General features: G+C 41.8%; 2 protein-coding genes across 7 annotated transcripts in view; one reads left to right on the top strand and one right to left on the bottom strand.

Annotated features, from left to right (window-relative positions):
* Positions 1 to 9,770, bottom strand: part of PANK1 (pantothenate kinase 1) — a 111,580-nt gene extending 101,810 nt beyond the window's left edge. Inside the window, exons 1-2 of one of the 2 annotated variants that reach the window (XM_018041475.1) lie at positions 9,460 to 9,770; positions 3,870 to 4,019 (exon numbers count right to left, since the gene is read on the bottom strand). The gene's annotated coding sequence lies outside the window, so the exon portion shown is untranslated. The remainder of the gene's footprint in view (positions 1 to 3,869; positions 4,020 to 9,459) is intronic. The other variant, XM_018041476.1, reaches the window with a different exon arrangement.
* The window catches only part of KIF20B (kinesin family member 20B), an 82,811-nt gene continuing 80,030 nt past the window's right edge, over positions 9,962 to 12,742 (top strand). For 4 of the 5 annotated variants that reach the window (XM_005698202.3, XM_018041593.1, XM_013975077.2 and 1 more), the window contains exon 1: positions 9,962 to 10,091. The gene's annotated coding sequence lies outside the window, so the exon portion shown is untranslated. Of the gene's footprint in view, positions 10,092 to 11,900; positions 12,010 to 12,742 lie in introns of all 5 variants that reach the window. The other variant, XM_018041592.1, reaches the window with a different exon arrangement.

The following is a 12,742-nucleotide window of genomic DNA, read 5'->3' as shown; positions in this document are numbered from 1 at the left end:
CTGGCTTCCCTCAACCAAAAATAGTCAAAATACTCATGACATCATTATTTCCCTAGTAATGAAAATCTGAAATGCATATAATAAAGGTAATATTTTCTGAAATAAAAAGATCACATTGGCATGACCCTTCTTCCCCCTTCTGAGGAAGCCAGAATCTTGAAATAGCTCATCAGAAAGAGAACTCTTTAGAAAAGTTCACCAGAAAATCTATAATTGCTGCTGAAAAGAAAATATGTGAGGTCCACTAGCACCGCCTTGTGCTATTTATTTTCAAACCAAGGTGAGATATAATGCATAAATAGTGCTGTTTTTGTTTTAAGTACTTTCATTTTGGTAACAGAATGGTCTGTTCATATTTGCAGTGAGAAAAGGTCTTGAAATGCTAGTGCTGAGTTCTTCTTTCCTGTTCCATACTTCCATGTAGTTAGATCTATCCATGTCGACTTGGGGAGAACTGAGATTTTTAGATCAGGGAGTCAAAGAGAGACAGTGAATAACTCAACTGACGGACTTCCAAAAAACAGCGGAGTAGGGGAGGGAGCCCGTGTGAGGAGATAGTTGCTGACCAACCATGGGGAGCTGTGTGGAATGGAGGCCGGGGACTGCCGTTCATGCCCACATTCGAGTGAGTGCACCTCTTCGCGTAGGAGGAGAACCACAGGCGCGACTGCCTTCGCTGTCAGCTCATTGCCGCACCTGCGCTGGGCCTCTCCGCTCATCCAGCTGAACGACATCTGCTGCTGCTTAGTCCTGCCCGAATCTTTGCAATCCCATGGACTGTAGCCCGCCAGGGATTTCTCAGGCAAGAACACTGGAGTGGGTTGCCATTTCCTTCTCTATAAGATCTTCTTAACTGGGGGATAGAACCTGGATCTTGGCAGGCGGATTCTTTACCACTGAGCTACCTGGGAAGCCCGAAGAACGTCTGCCTGTGTCCTAAGACCTTGCTAGGCTCCCAAATGCACTGCTGTGAATTTCAACCTTGTCAACAGGATATATTTGAAAAGATACTTATTTAAAAAGATGTTTATCTTTTCAAAATCGTGTGAGATCCTTCCCCACCAGAGGACACTGAAGATGAAGTAGAAAACAGAAACCCCAGCTTTAGGACTTGCAAGAGTCTGGACTGGGAAACCCATTTGTGGAGCATGTGTGTGTGCATGCGTGTGCACTTACATGTATGTATTTATGCTGGAGAAATATTAGGGTCTTAAGACTAAATGAGATGGCATATAAGAAAGACACAGTGTGAACTCCTCTATACATCCTATTAATAAAAGTTTTATTGAATACCTAGTGAGGATTGGGCACCCACTGTGTGCCAGGCACCATCCTAGGCACTAGGGATATAGTGGTGAACAAGGTGGATGAGGTCTCTGTCTCAGGGGTCTGCCCTATGGTGGGGGAAGACACAGTGTAAACAGAGAAGGTAATTTCAGTTATTGCAAGAATGTTATGAAGAAAGTAAACAAGGTCAGTTGGATAGAAAGTGACTGGCTGGCGGGGGTGGGGGGTGAAGGGAGCAACCTCAGGGAGAGTGGGCAAAGATCACCTCTTTGGGGAGGGTAACACTGAACAATGACAAGTTAGTCATGGAGAGACATCTGGAGAGAACAGAGGGACGAGAGAGTGCAGAAGCTCTCAGGCAAGTATCAGTCGACCATGTTTTAGAAAGATGGACATTGATGCAACCTCTGCAAGCTCAGGGGTGGGGAGCCTCCTTCAGTGAGGGGATGATGGGGTCTTACAGCTTGACACACAGTAAGTGAACAGTGTGTCATTTCTTTGACACATCACATTAGAAAATTCTTATTACGAATATTTTAAAAAGAGTTTGTAACAAAAAGCTTCCCCAGTCCCCCTCCTGTCCGGCTTCTCAGAAGCAATCACCCTTACAATCTACTTTTAGTTCTGTTGACATATTTTTGAATAACACACTCTTAATGTTATTTGTTCATGTATTAATTACAGGCACTATCTACTTACTTCCTACAATGATAGATAAGCACTTAGCCAAGAGAGTGTGGTTATTTTTCTGCCTCTACTGGTTACCTTCAGAGCTATAAATAATTAACTTCTATTTCCTATTCCTTCATCTCTTGACTCCCACATTGTAAGCCTGGGATATTACAGACCTAAACCTTTCTGTTGCTTCTCTTCCTCCATTTCCCCCCTGCATGTCTCTGCCATGCACAACCTCCTATGCACTATAGAATACAGTAATTCTAATTCCTTTTTAGCATGTCATACATACAGGACCCTTTCTATGTAGGTTCTGCCTGCTTTTTTCATCTCCTGTCATTGTCCACGGTAGCTATCCTCAAAGTCTTATTGAACTAGGTACTTACAGTTTTTGTAAGGACTTTTGTGTGCTCATGTCTTTTTTTTCATCGCCTCGTATGTTTTCATTGCCTGGAATGGCCTCCTACAATTCACTGGCAAACCCCATTCATTCGTTTCAGTTTACATGTCACTTTACAAACCCTTCCTTGGCGGATGTCATTTATAAATACAAAAAATATTTATTCAATGGCTGTTATATGCAAGGCACTGTTGTGAGTGTCAGAGTTACAGAGGTTCTAGACAGACACTCATGAGCTTGCATACCAGTGACTTATGGGGACTGAATAAAAACAAACGGCATGATGAAACGTATTATGTGTTAGGCTTTACTAAATGACTAACACATGCTATTTTAATCCTCACAACCTTAGGGAGACTTTTATATCCTTCCCGAGGTCACTTCCTGTAAGTGACTGAGTTTATATTCAAACTCAAATCTGTCTATCATCAGAGCTGTCACTCTGAATTATTCTCATTCTGCCCCTATTACTCTTTGTACACTTCTATCATAACATTTGTCATACTGTTTTGAAATTGTGCATGGATTTCCCCATATAAACCACAGGATATAAAAAAAAATTATTCGTGTGACTATTTTCTCAGTTTTCTCAGGATGGCCACAGAAGTAACACCATTCTAGAGGCACAAGAAAGAAATGATTCCATTACATACTATGGGTGCTGTAGGGAACAGGGATTATATTCTTGCTTGAAATCTCAGATTGAGAAAGACTTGCTTTAGGATGAAGCCTTCTTAAAGACAGACACACCTGCTGCATAATGGGTACCTGATAAACGTTTGTTGAACCTGTTATTCAAACCTTTGCAAAAATACCTACTCAGTTTTCAGACTGAAAAACTGTCTACATTAGTCCTGCATTTGGAGATGGCTTTGCAGCAGGAGCTAGGCACTCAGTCTTCTTTATCAAGAGAGTTTCAGGGGTGTTCAGTCCAAACTTTAAGAAGCAGTAGGAGGCAGTCGTTAACTGTGCAGACTCTATAGCCGTCCACCCAGATTCCAATTCTATCGTTTACTATTTGTACAATAGTTATTATTTAACATGTGCCAGGCACTTTTAAAAGTACTTTACAGACATTACCTGCCCAAACCGAGCACCTCTGTGTAGTAAACACCTTTACTATTCCTCAGTACTGCCATGTCTCAGTTTTCTTCTCTACTAAAGGCAGAGTCGGACATGACTTAGCAACTGAACAATAACTAAAGGCACGATACTGATAACAGGACACTTCACATGGTATCTAGGATTGAATGAGTCTGAAGTGCTTAGAATCGTATCCAGCACAGAGGAACTTAATTACTACTACTTGTACAGGCTGTGATCAGAGCAAGAAATCAGCTGGATGTAACTTAATTTTTTCATCTTAAACTAACGTTCACTTCAAGGGGACTAATGGGAATTATTCAGAATGGGCCTAAATCTTAAGCATCTCCCAATCAAGTTGGCTCTGTGTTTCTAAGGGAAAACTAGTGGTTGGTGCTGAAATGGAAAAAGCAGGAAAAAATACCTCTGAAATCCGTTCAGTTTTCTGCATCTGCTCTGCCATCTCCCAGTTCCATATTCTCACCACCTCTTGTTGGGATGGCTGCAATAGCCTCCTGGCTGGTTCAACAGCATTCTCCTTGGCTGCCTCTATTCTCTGCTCCAGGAGATTAACCTTAGTAAAACACAAAGGCAAATGGTATTGTATGATACGCACACTTACAACAGTCCTTTGGTTTCTCATTGTTCTTAGAATAAGAATCCAAATCAGTAACTTAGCTGACTAAGCCCTGTAGGATCTGGCTTTAGCCCATCCCTCTCCACCCACCTCAGCCTTCATTCATTGTTCAGCAAGTATTTGTTTGATCACCACGTATTTACGGAGTCACTGAGGATACAGCAGTGACCAAGAGAAACACAGCTCTTATAGAACTTACCTTTTAGGAGGTGGGAGAACAATGGCAACAAAAACCAGACATGTAGTAATTACTATAAAAAAGATAATAATTGCTGATTGTAATAAGTAGGAAAATGAAATCTAGCCTGCAAATAAAAAGAGGAGCATTTGAGATAAGACGGACAGAAAGTCTTTTCTAAGCAGGTAATATGATAAAAGAGATCTAAAGGAGGAAGAGAAGTGAGTCACATGATAAGTGGAGAGGAGAGAATTCAGGTGGAGGGAATCTATGCAAAGGTTCACATGAGCGAGAAGAGGCGGGTGTGTTTGAGGCACCCAGAGTAGAACTCACTGTACAGGGCCAAGAAAGTGGGGAGTAAGATTGGCTGATACCTGATCCTGTACGGCCTAGTAGGTCATCCTAAGAATTAGGAATTTGGGGGACTTCTGGTGGTCCAGTGGTTAAGATTCTGTCTTCCAGTAAAGGGGGTGTGGGTTAAGACTCTACCCTCCAATGCAGGGGGGTGTGGGTTCGATCCCTGGTGATGGAGCTATGATCCCATATGCAGGGCAGTGTGGCCAAAAAGAAAAAAATTAGGATTTTTTTTTTTCCATTTTCATTTTAGAAAAGCTCAAAGCTATAAAAACTATGAACTGTTTGTCACATAACTGTTTTGGTTCTATTTTATTTGTTCTCTCTTCTTTTGTTCTCCATAACATTCTGTTTTTCCCCCCAAATCTTCTGAAGGTAAGTAGTTGCAGACAGTGATACACTTTGCTGCTAAATACTGAAACAAACATCTTTCCAAAATAAAGACATGCTTCTACATGGTCACAAATTATCACATGCCCCCAAATTAATACTGATTCAGTATAATCTACTATGTAATCCATATTTAAATTTCCCCAATTGTCCACAAAATGTTTTTCTTTTTGCAGTTACTTTTTAAAAAATCCATAACCAACGAATGAATTTCATTTAGCAACAAGCACCTGACTTTCGACTTTCTCTTTCCCTAACACTGACATTTCTAGGTCTGTTGACCTGTAAAATGGTCCTCATGATTAGATTCAGGTTAAACATTTCTGGCAGGCTTCCCAGGTGGTACACTGGCAGGAATCTGCCTGCCAATGCAGGAGATGCAGGTTTGATCCCAGGGTTGGGAAGATCCCCTGGAGTAGAAACTAGCGATCCACTCCAGTATTTTTGCCTGGAAAGTGCCATGGAGAGAGGAGCCTGGGTGGGCCCCAGTCCATGGGGTCACAAAGAGTCTGTCTTGAGTGACCACACACACACACACACACACACACACACACACACACACACACACACACACAATCCATCGTTTTAGTATTAACTGATAAGCTTTGTCTATGTTGATTTTTGGGCTTCTCAGGTGGCACTAGTGGTTAACGAAGCTGCCTGCCAAAGCAGGAGACGTAAGAGACGTGGGTTCAATTGCTACGTCAGCAAGATCACCTGGAGGAGGGCATGAAAACCCACTCCAGGGTTCCTGCCTGGAGAATCTCATGGATAGAGGAGTCTGGCAGGCTACAGTCTACAGAGTCCCAAAGAGTTGGACACGACTGAAGTGACTTAGCAGGGATGTCAAATTTTACATTGGGAGTTGCAAAGTGGGGATATTTTACTATTCTTTTTACATTAACTGGCTTTCTCGTGTAAAGAAGAGCTTTCCATTTTTAGTCCTTTTCTCCCTTATCCACCCTCCTACAAAGAGGACTTAAAACATTAAATGTGTTATTAAACTATTACCATCATTATTCTTTTGATGCACAAATTGTTCCAAACATGGTCAGTGTAAAACCCTTTAGGCCAGATCCAGTATCCTTTGTTAAATGACTTCATTCATTCTGAAGACTTCTTTGCTTTTTCTGACAAGATTGTTCTAGGCTCACTTTATAATTTCCTTGCCCCAGACCTGGAAGCAGTCTTCTCTCCAAGAGGCACTGGTTTCTTTTAGTGATAAACGGTATTTAGAAACCATTTGGGTGGCTTGGTCCTGGGATGTTCATTGTTACTGGGGTGCCAGGGCTTCTATGCCTCCAGGCCCTCTCAGTGGACCCAATGAAGATTAAAAAAGATTAAAAAAAACAACAAACAACCCAGGTCTTCTACTACCAATTCAAATCTAACATCATGGGATTCTTCTTTACTTTCTATCATACCATATTTATTTCCCTTCTCCCACAGTGAGAACCCTGGAACCAAACATGAATATATTTACTGTTTTGCTTTTCTCTATAACACGTGCATAATAGTTTCAAAGTTATACCAATACCCGTTTCAACATCAAGCCTACTAAGCCAAGTTATTACCTTTTTTGCATTTCTTTTTGCTCTTCATCATATCCCACAACTTCTAACTCCTGTACATAGAATACTGTGCCCAAGTTAACTGAACAAGCTCTTTATCTCTGTGTAGCTATGCTGACAATTTGATATACAGATAAATTTATCTCTTTCTTCGCATTAAATTTTAGGGCTTGCTTTTATTTTTAGGTTTAATTTTTTGAAAAAGCAAAACTCTGTTTTTTTAAAAAAGTTACAGAAGTCACATTCCCATCCCCTATAGATAACCATTTACAACTAATTTTATGTTTTATAGTTTTTGTATTTCTATCTTCAAAAATATACCAAAAGTGTGGAATATATATGTATGTAAACTCTCATTTGTTCTTCTTGCTTACATAATAGTACAGTTTTTATATACTTTTGCATCTTTTTTCTTCACTGAACAATATAAGTATCATTTTACTCTAAAATGTCATTGAAGTGCTTTAAGCCAGAGGCTGACATGATCATTCCCACCTGAAGCTGATTTTGCTGCCCTATAAATAATGGAGAACAGGATGTGAAGCAGGTGACCAGCTGGAGGCTGTAGGGGTCTGGGCAATAAAAAGGGAGGGGAGCATTTTATTTCACTTCTAACAAAAAAGTACAACAGATACATTTGTTTATGAACTGGATGAGAGTGGTGAGGGAAAAGGAGACCTCAGAGATGATTCTTCCTCATGAATAACTAGGTAGATGCGTGGTGGTGTCATTTACTGAGGCACAGATTAGGGAGGAGAGGCTTCACGTTTACAATGAAAAATCACGATTCCATATTGAATATGCTAAGACAGAGATTAACAGTAAACAAGGAGAGGGTGACTTTTTGTTGGCCCAGAAGCCAAACGAAGAATGTTTCAAGGCTGAAACATTTAACTGTGTGGATGAAACAAACTGTGAGGAATGCTTCTGGGAGCTAGAATAAAATAAGGCACAGAATCCACAGTTCTTGTATTTATCCTGCCCCTATACCTGGGTACTTACTCCTCTTTTTTTTTTTTTTTAATATTAACACCTAATAACCCTTGGAGATTCAGATCAAACACTACTTGCTCAGGTTCCAGTAACACTGTCTTACAGCTCTAAACATTTTCTTCAAAACACTCAGTACAGTTGTAAGTTCTCAATTATTTGTCTTTTTATTTGTATTTGCAATTTTTTGTCAATTATTGGAATATAACAGTGACAGATTTTTATTTTCTTGGGCTCCAAAATCACTGCAGATGGTGACTGCAGCCACAAAATTAAAAGATACCTGCTCCTTGGAAGAAAAGCTATGACAAATTTAGACAGCACATTAAGAAGCAAGGACATCACTTTGTTGACAAAGGTCCATATAAAGCTATGGTTTTTCAAGCAGTCATGGACAGGTGTGAGAGTTGGACCATAAAGAAGGCCAAGCATCAAAGAACTGATCCTTTTGAACTGTGATGCTGGAGAAGACTCTTGAGAGTTGCTTGGGCAGCAAGGAGTTCCAACCAGGCAATCCTAAAGGAAATCAACCATGAATTTTCACTGGAAGGACTGATGCTGAAACTGAAGCTCCAATACTTTGGCCACCTGATGTGAAGAGCCAACTCACTGGAAAAGACTCTAACGCTGGGAAAGACTGAGGGCAAGAGAAGGGAGCAACAGAGCATGCGATGGTTGGATGGCCTCACCGACTCAGTGGACATGAGTCTGAGCAAACTCCTGGAGACAGTAACGGACAGGGAAGCCTGGCATGCTGTAGTTTCACTGGGTTGCAAACAGTCAGACAAGACTGAACAACAACAAAGCTCCTTGAGGGTTAGGGTCTGTTTTGGTAGCTCTCCTCCACTCTCTCAATACCGCCTAGTCTAGTGTTTGGCACTTAGCAGGTTTTCAATAAATATTTGTTGAACAATAAATAAATGTAGCACCTGGAGGGCCCAAGAGTTGGAATCAGTAACAGCTAGTAAAAAGCAATACAGGCATTATGAGGTGCAGACTGGAAGGGTAGATTTTTGGGTAGACTTGCCTGAAGGGGTAATGAAGAGTTTGACACAGAAGCCCCTAAAGACTTAAGTTCCACCCCAAACAGTAAATTAGTTTTATTTGATCCTCTCTCCTTTCTTCCCTTTCACATCTACTTTCTCTGTTCATTTTTACTTCTGGCCTTGCCTCCCTTCTTTACTCCAAACTGGCTTATCACAAATATGATTTTGTGGGCAAAGAAAGCAAACTGAATGAGACAGTGAGAAGTTAGAAAGGGAAGCGGGGTAGGTTATGGGAAACATAAATATAGAATAAGAAAAAGAAAGACAATACGCTCAGCAAAACAGTTCCTATGTTACAAATGCTACTAACCAAGTAAAACAGTGGAAAATAAGATCACATGTGAGAGGGCAGGTCTTGAAGTCATCCAGCTGAGTTTAAATTCCCAGTTCCACCATTAATAGCTGTATGCCTTTGAGCAAATAATTTAATCTTGAACTCAGTTTCCTCAAATCTATAAAATGTGTATATTAACAGTATCTACCTCATAGGGTTGTTCTCAGGATCAGTACCATAACCAGTTTTAAAGTGCTTAGGACCACGGCTGGCACAAGGTAAATGCTCAATTAACGTTAGCAGTTACTTTTCTTTAAAATGAAGCACAGCACGCAGAGATGGCCCAAGCAGTAAATACTTGTCATATGACTGTAATAACACTGCACCAAAAGAAAAGGATCACTTTAAGATAATCAGAGACTATGTACTGGCACTTACATTTTGAGCACTGCAAAGCCCCCTGCCTGTGCATGGAAGATAGGCAGCTGCTTCATATTTTCAGTTGGCAAAGCAAGCAAACAAACCCACAAAAAGCGAAGAATGCTTTTGAAAATCTTTTCTGAGAAAAATGTACCTTGTCCATGAGGGCGCCTGTGGACAACAGGTAGGATCATGAAGCGAAGGAAGTGAAGTGACCTTCTCGGCGGGCAGCGCTCATTCTAAGTTACTCTTTCGAAGCAGAGCCTGTCCCGGTCCGCAGTGAAAAGGCCTGCCATTTCTCACCTGGTCCCTAGGGGAGTCGCGGAGCTAAGTGTAGCGGCAGCGGCCTCACTTCGGGGCCTCCGTTACGTCTTTATTGTCTCCAGATTGGAATCCGAGATTCGCAACGCTGCCAAGAGAGGGTGGTACCGACCGCAACCAGGAAGCAGCAACCTGCCCAACTTGGCACGCGGGTACCCGCGGGAAGCTCCGCCCACTAGCCGCTCTCCAGTCTGCTTCCGCCCATTGGTCGCTTGGCATACCGAGACCCGCCCCCAAATTTGAAAGCTTCTCCCGGGAGCAGAAGAGAAGTCCACAGAGACCGCGGCGCTCCGACGCGTCTTTCCGGAAGCTCCGCCCACTCCCAGCGTTCAATGCGGGACCCTGGCCGCCATTGTTTGAATTTGAAAAGGGTGATGACTCGGTGCTGGTCTCGGGTCGGGCTAGCAGGATAACGTTTGCAGGTGGGGGCCCGAGGAAGGAAAAAGGGGACTGCGTACATACCAGGTGAGGTGAAGAAAGGTCTCAGACGGTGTGAGTACCTTCTGACCGGGCTCGAGACGCCCCTCAGGTTACTGTCGATACCTGGGGCTCCGGGTGCTCTGTGGAGGGCTGAACCATTTTACAGCGTTAGGGTTTAAATCTGGTTTCCGCCGTTTCAGTCCACGGGGTTGCAGAGTCGGACACAACCGAGCGACTTAACAACAGTCGCCGCTTTTTAGCTCTGAGGCCAGGCAACGACTTCAGTATCTCTGGGCCTCAGTTTCATCTGTTAAAAGGGATTAATTATAGAACCTACCTCTTCCGACTCTTACGAAGATAAGGATAATGTGTAAAACTGTTAGAAACAGTGCCATTGGTATAGGAAGCACTATGTATTTCCAGTCCTTAGTATTTTAATTACTGTTACTGCTGCTTTGAGGAGCAGGCCTCCTTTGCCAAATCTGGTGTCCTGTATCCCCAAGGTGAGCATTTTGCTCGGCAAGTGGCTTGGTCTGATTTTAGGGCAGTCGAGGGTTCGATGTCTGCAGTTATTTCCAGACTGCTACCGCGGGTGCCGCGGCGCTCCCTTCTTGGTCGTGCAGTGCGGAGCGAAAGGGGGTGTGTGTGGCGAGTGCGATGACTGCAGTCATCTCCACCCACCGACCCACCCCCTACCCCCAGTTTGAAAGGTTTCCCTCATCTCATTATACTTTTTGGTTCAGTGATTCCTGCTTAGTGTCGCTCTCTAATATTCCTTACTGAAGGGCTAATTGACAGAAGTTCGAGCCTTATGGGTTAGCTTGTTTTTAATCCCCAAGCTGATCAAATTCAGGTTTGAATCTGTTCTTAAAACAAGATAGTATTACCCCGAAACAGCCATAACGGTGTACATTTTATTAAATGTCCAAGACCTGAGACTACAGGTTGCAAAATAATGTAAAAGATTCATAAGTTAATTGTGAAGACTTTTTTTGACATGCAGCAACCCCGGTAGCAATCAGTCTTCAACCATGAAATCTCATTGGAGACAAGATAAAAGATACCATTTCTCAGACGTGGGAACAGCTTTCTGCAGTGAGGTCTTGAACCTTGCTGTTGGCTAGAGATAGGACAAAAAAATTTTTTTTTTGCGCAGAGGATTTTATTATTATTTAACCCACTATACAGGGAGTCTTTATCACTGCCTAAATCTCTGAATTTGTTGTAAGAGTACAGAGTAGTATAAGACAAGGTCCTTGCTCTCGTTTCTAGTCTAGTTAGGGAGGCCACATATCCATAGAAGTTAACTAAAAGTACAGGTAGTGACAATATATCTCTCAAGTTTATCATTGTTAAGGGGCACTTTATTCATTGAAAACTGAACATAGAAGCAAGCACAAACAACTGTAACCTTATTTTTTTTTAAGGAGGTACAATATTCTTTTTAACTTAGTAATTTCATAAAAGATGTGTCAACATTTTTTTAAGCCAAAAGTTAATTGAAGGCCAAGAATGAAGGTTACTTTCCAGTTTCCTGGGCATTTCCATGAAATTTGAGTTATGAAATGTGAAGCCATTATGTTCATGTTTTTGTGAACTTTTCCTCTGTGTTCTAGATCAGTGGTTTTTATTCTGTCAGATACGTTTTCTTTCTAATTTTCACCCATAAATTAAATATTTGAAATATTCTATCAAACTACATTTAAATACTTTTCTCATTTTGATTACATCACTGAAGATACAATGAAAGCAAAAAGCAATAAAGATTAAACGTGTTTAATTGTATGATTGGTTGATCTTGTAGTTTGCTGGGTTTGTTGAAGGTAAATGTATAGTTTCTTTAAATCTTTGAAGTTTAGGAAAAAGAGAGAAACAGCCTTGTATTGAGTTTGGGGATTTCAACGCTGATCAAGGAAAAAGATACCACCACAAGGTGGCAGTAACACACAAGGATCTTTACCAGGTGAGCACTTGAACAGGACTGCAAGCTTGGAAAGCTGCCCAAAACAGGAGACTTCTCCGATACAAGAGTGAAGGGCTATCACCTAGAAGGGGAGGGTAAGGCACTGGGGAGAAGTGGCAGTGATAGCAGAGGGAGCTCAGTATAAGTGTCCTTGCTTAGCAGTGCAGTAGGGAGTCTGCATGTCTGAGAACTTCAAAGGGCAGCAACGGTTTGGGGTCTCTACAGTCTTGGATTTTGTCTGTGGCTAGCAGATGGTTGAGTGCAGTTTCATGGAATGTGCAAACCAGATGGGCTCTAAAATGGCTAAAACTAAGATTATTTTGGCTATGTATAAAGCAAACGTAAAAAATTTTGAGTTTGACACCTCGTTGGTCTTTTGAACTACTGTTGGCAGCCTGCTGTGAAGAAGTAAACAATGCAGGACCAGTATACGGGGCCCGTCTCTGGCTCATTTACTTAATGCCTGTGGATGCCCATTACAAGTACCTTCTTCAGCCAGGAACCCTATTGGCAGTAACTGTTCTCAGTATATCATAATATTCAAAGAATATGGTGCTCTCTCCATTTCTCCCTGATATTGTGCACCTAGTGGATTCTCAGTAAATATTATCAGTGAAGCTTACCCCTACATTTGTCTTTAAATTTAGTGAGATGCTTAATTTAGTTGTAGTAGTTTCAGTTCAGTTCAGTCCTTCAGTCGTGTCCGACTCTTTACGACCCCATGAACTGTAGC

Source organism: Capra hircus, chromosome 26 (genome assembly GCF_001704415.2).
Source record: "Capra hircus breed San Clemente chromosome 26, ASM170441v1, whole genome shotgun sequence".
In the NCBI taxonomy this organism is placed as follows: domain Eukaryota; kingdom Metazoa; phylum Chordata; class Mammalia; order Artiodactyla; family Bovidae; genus Capra; species Capra hircus.
This window is presented reverse-complemented; position numbering and strand designations above follow the sequence as displayed.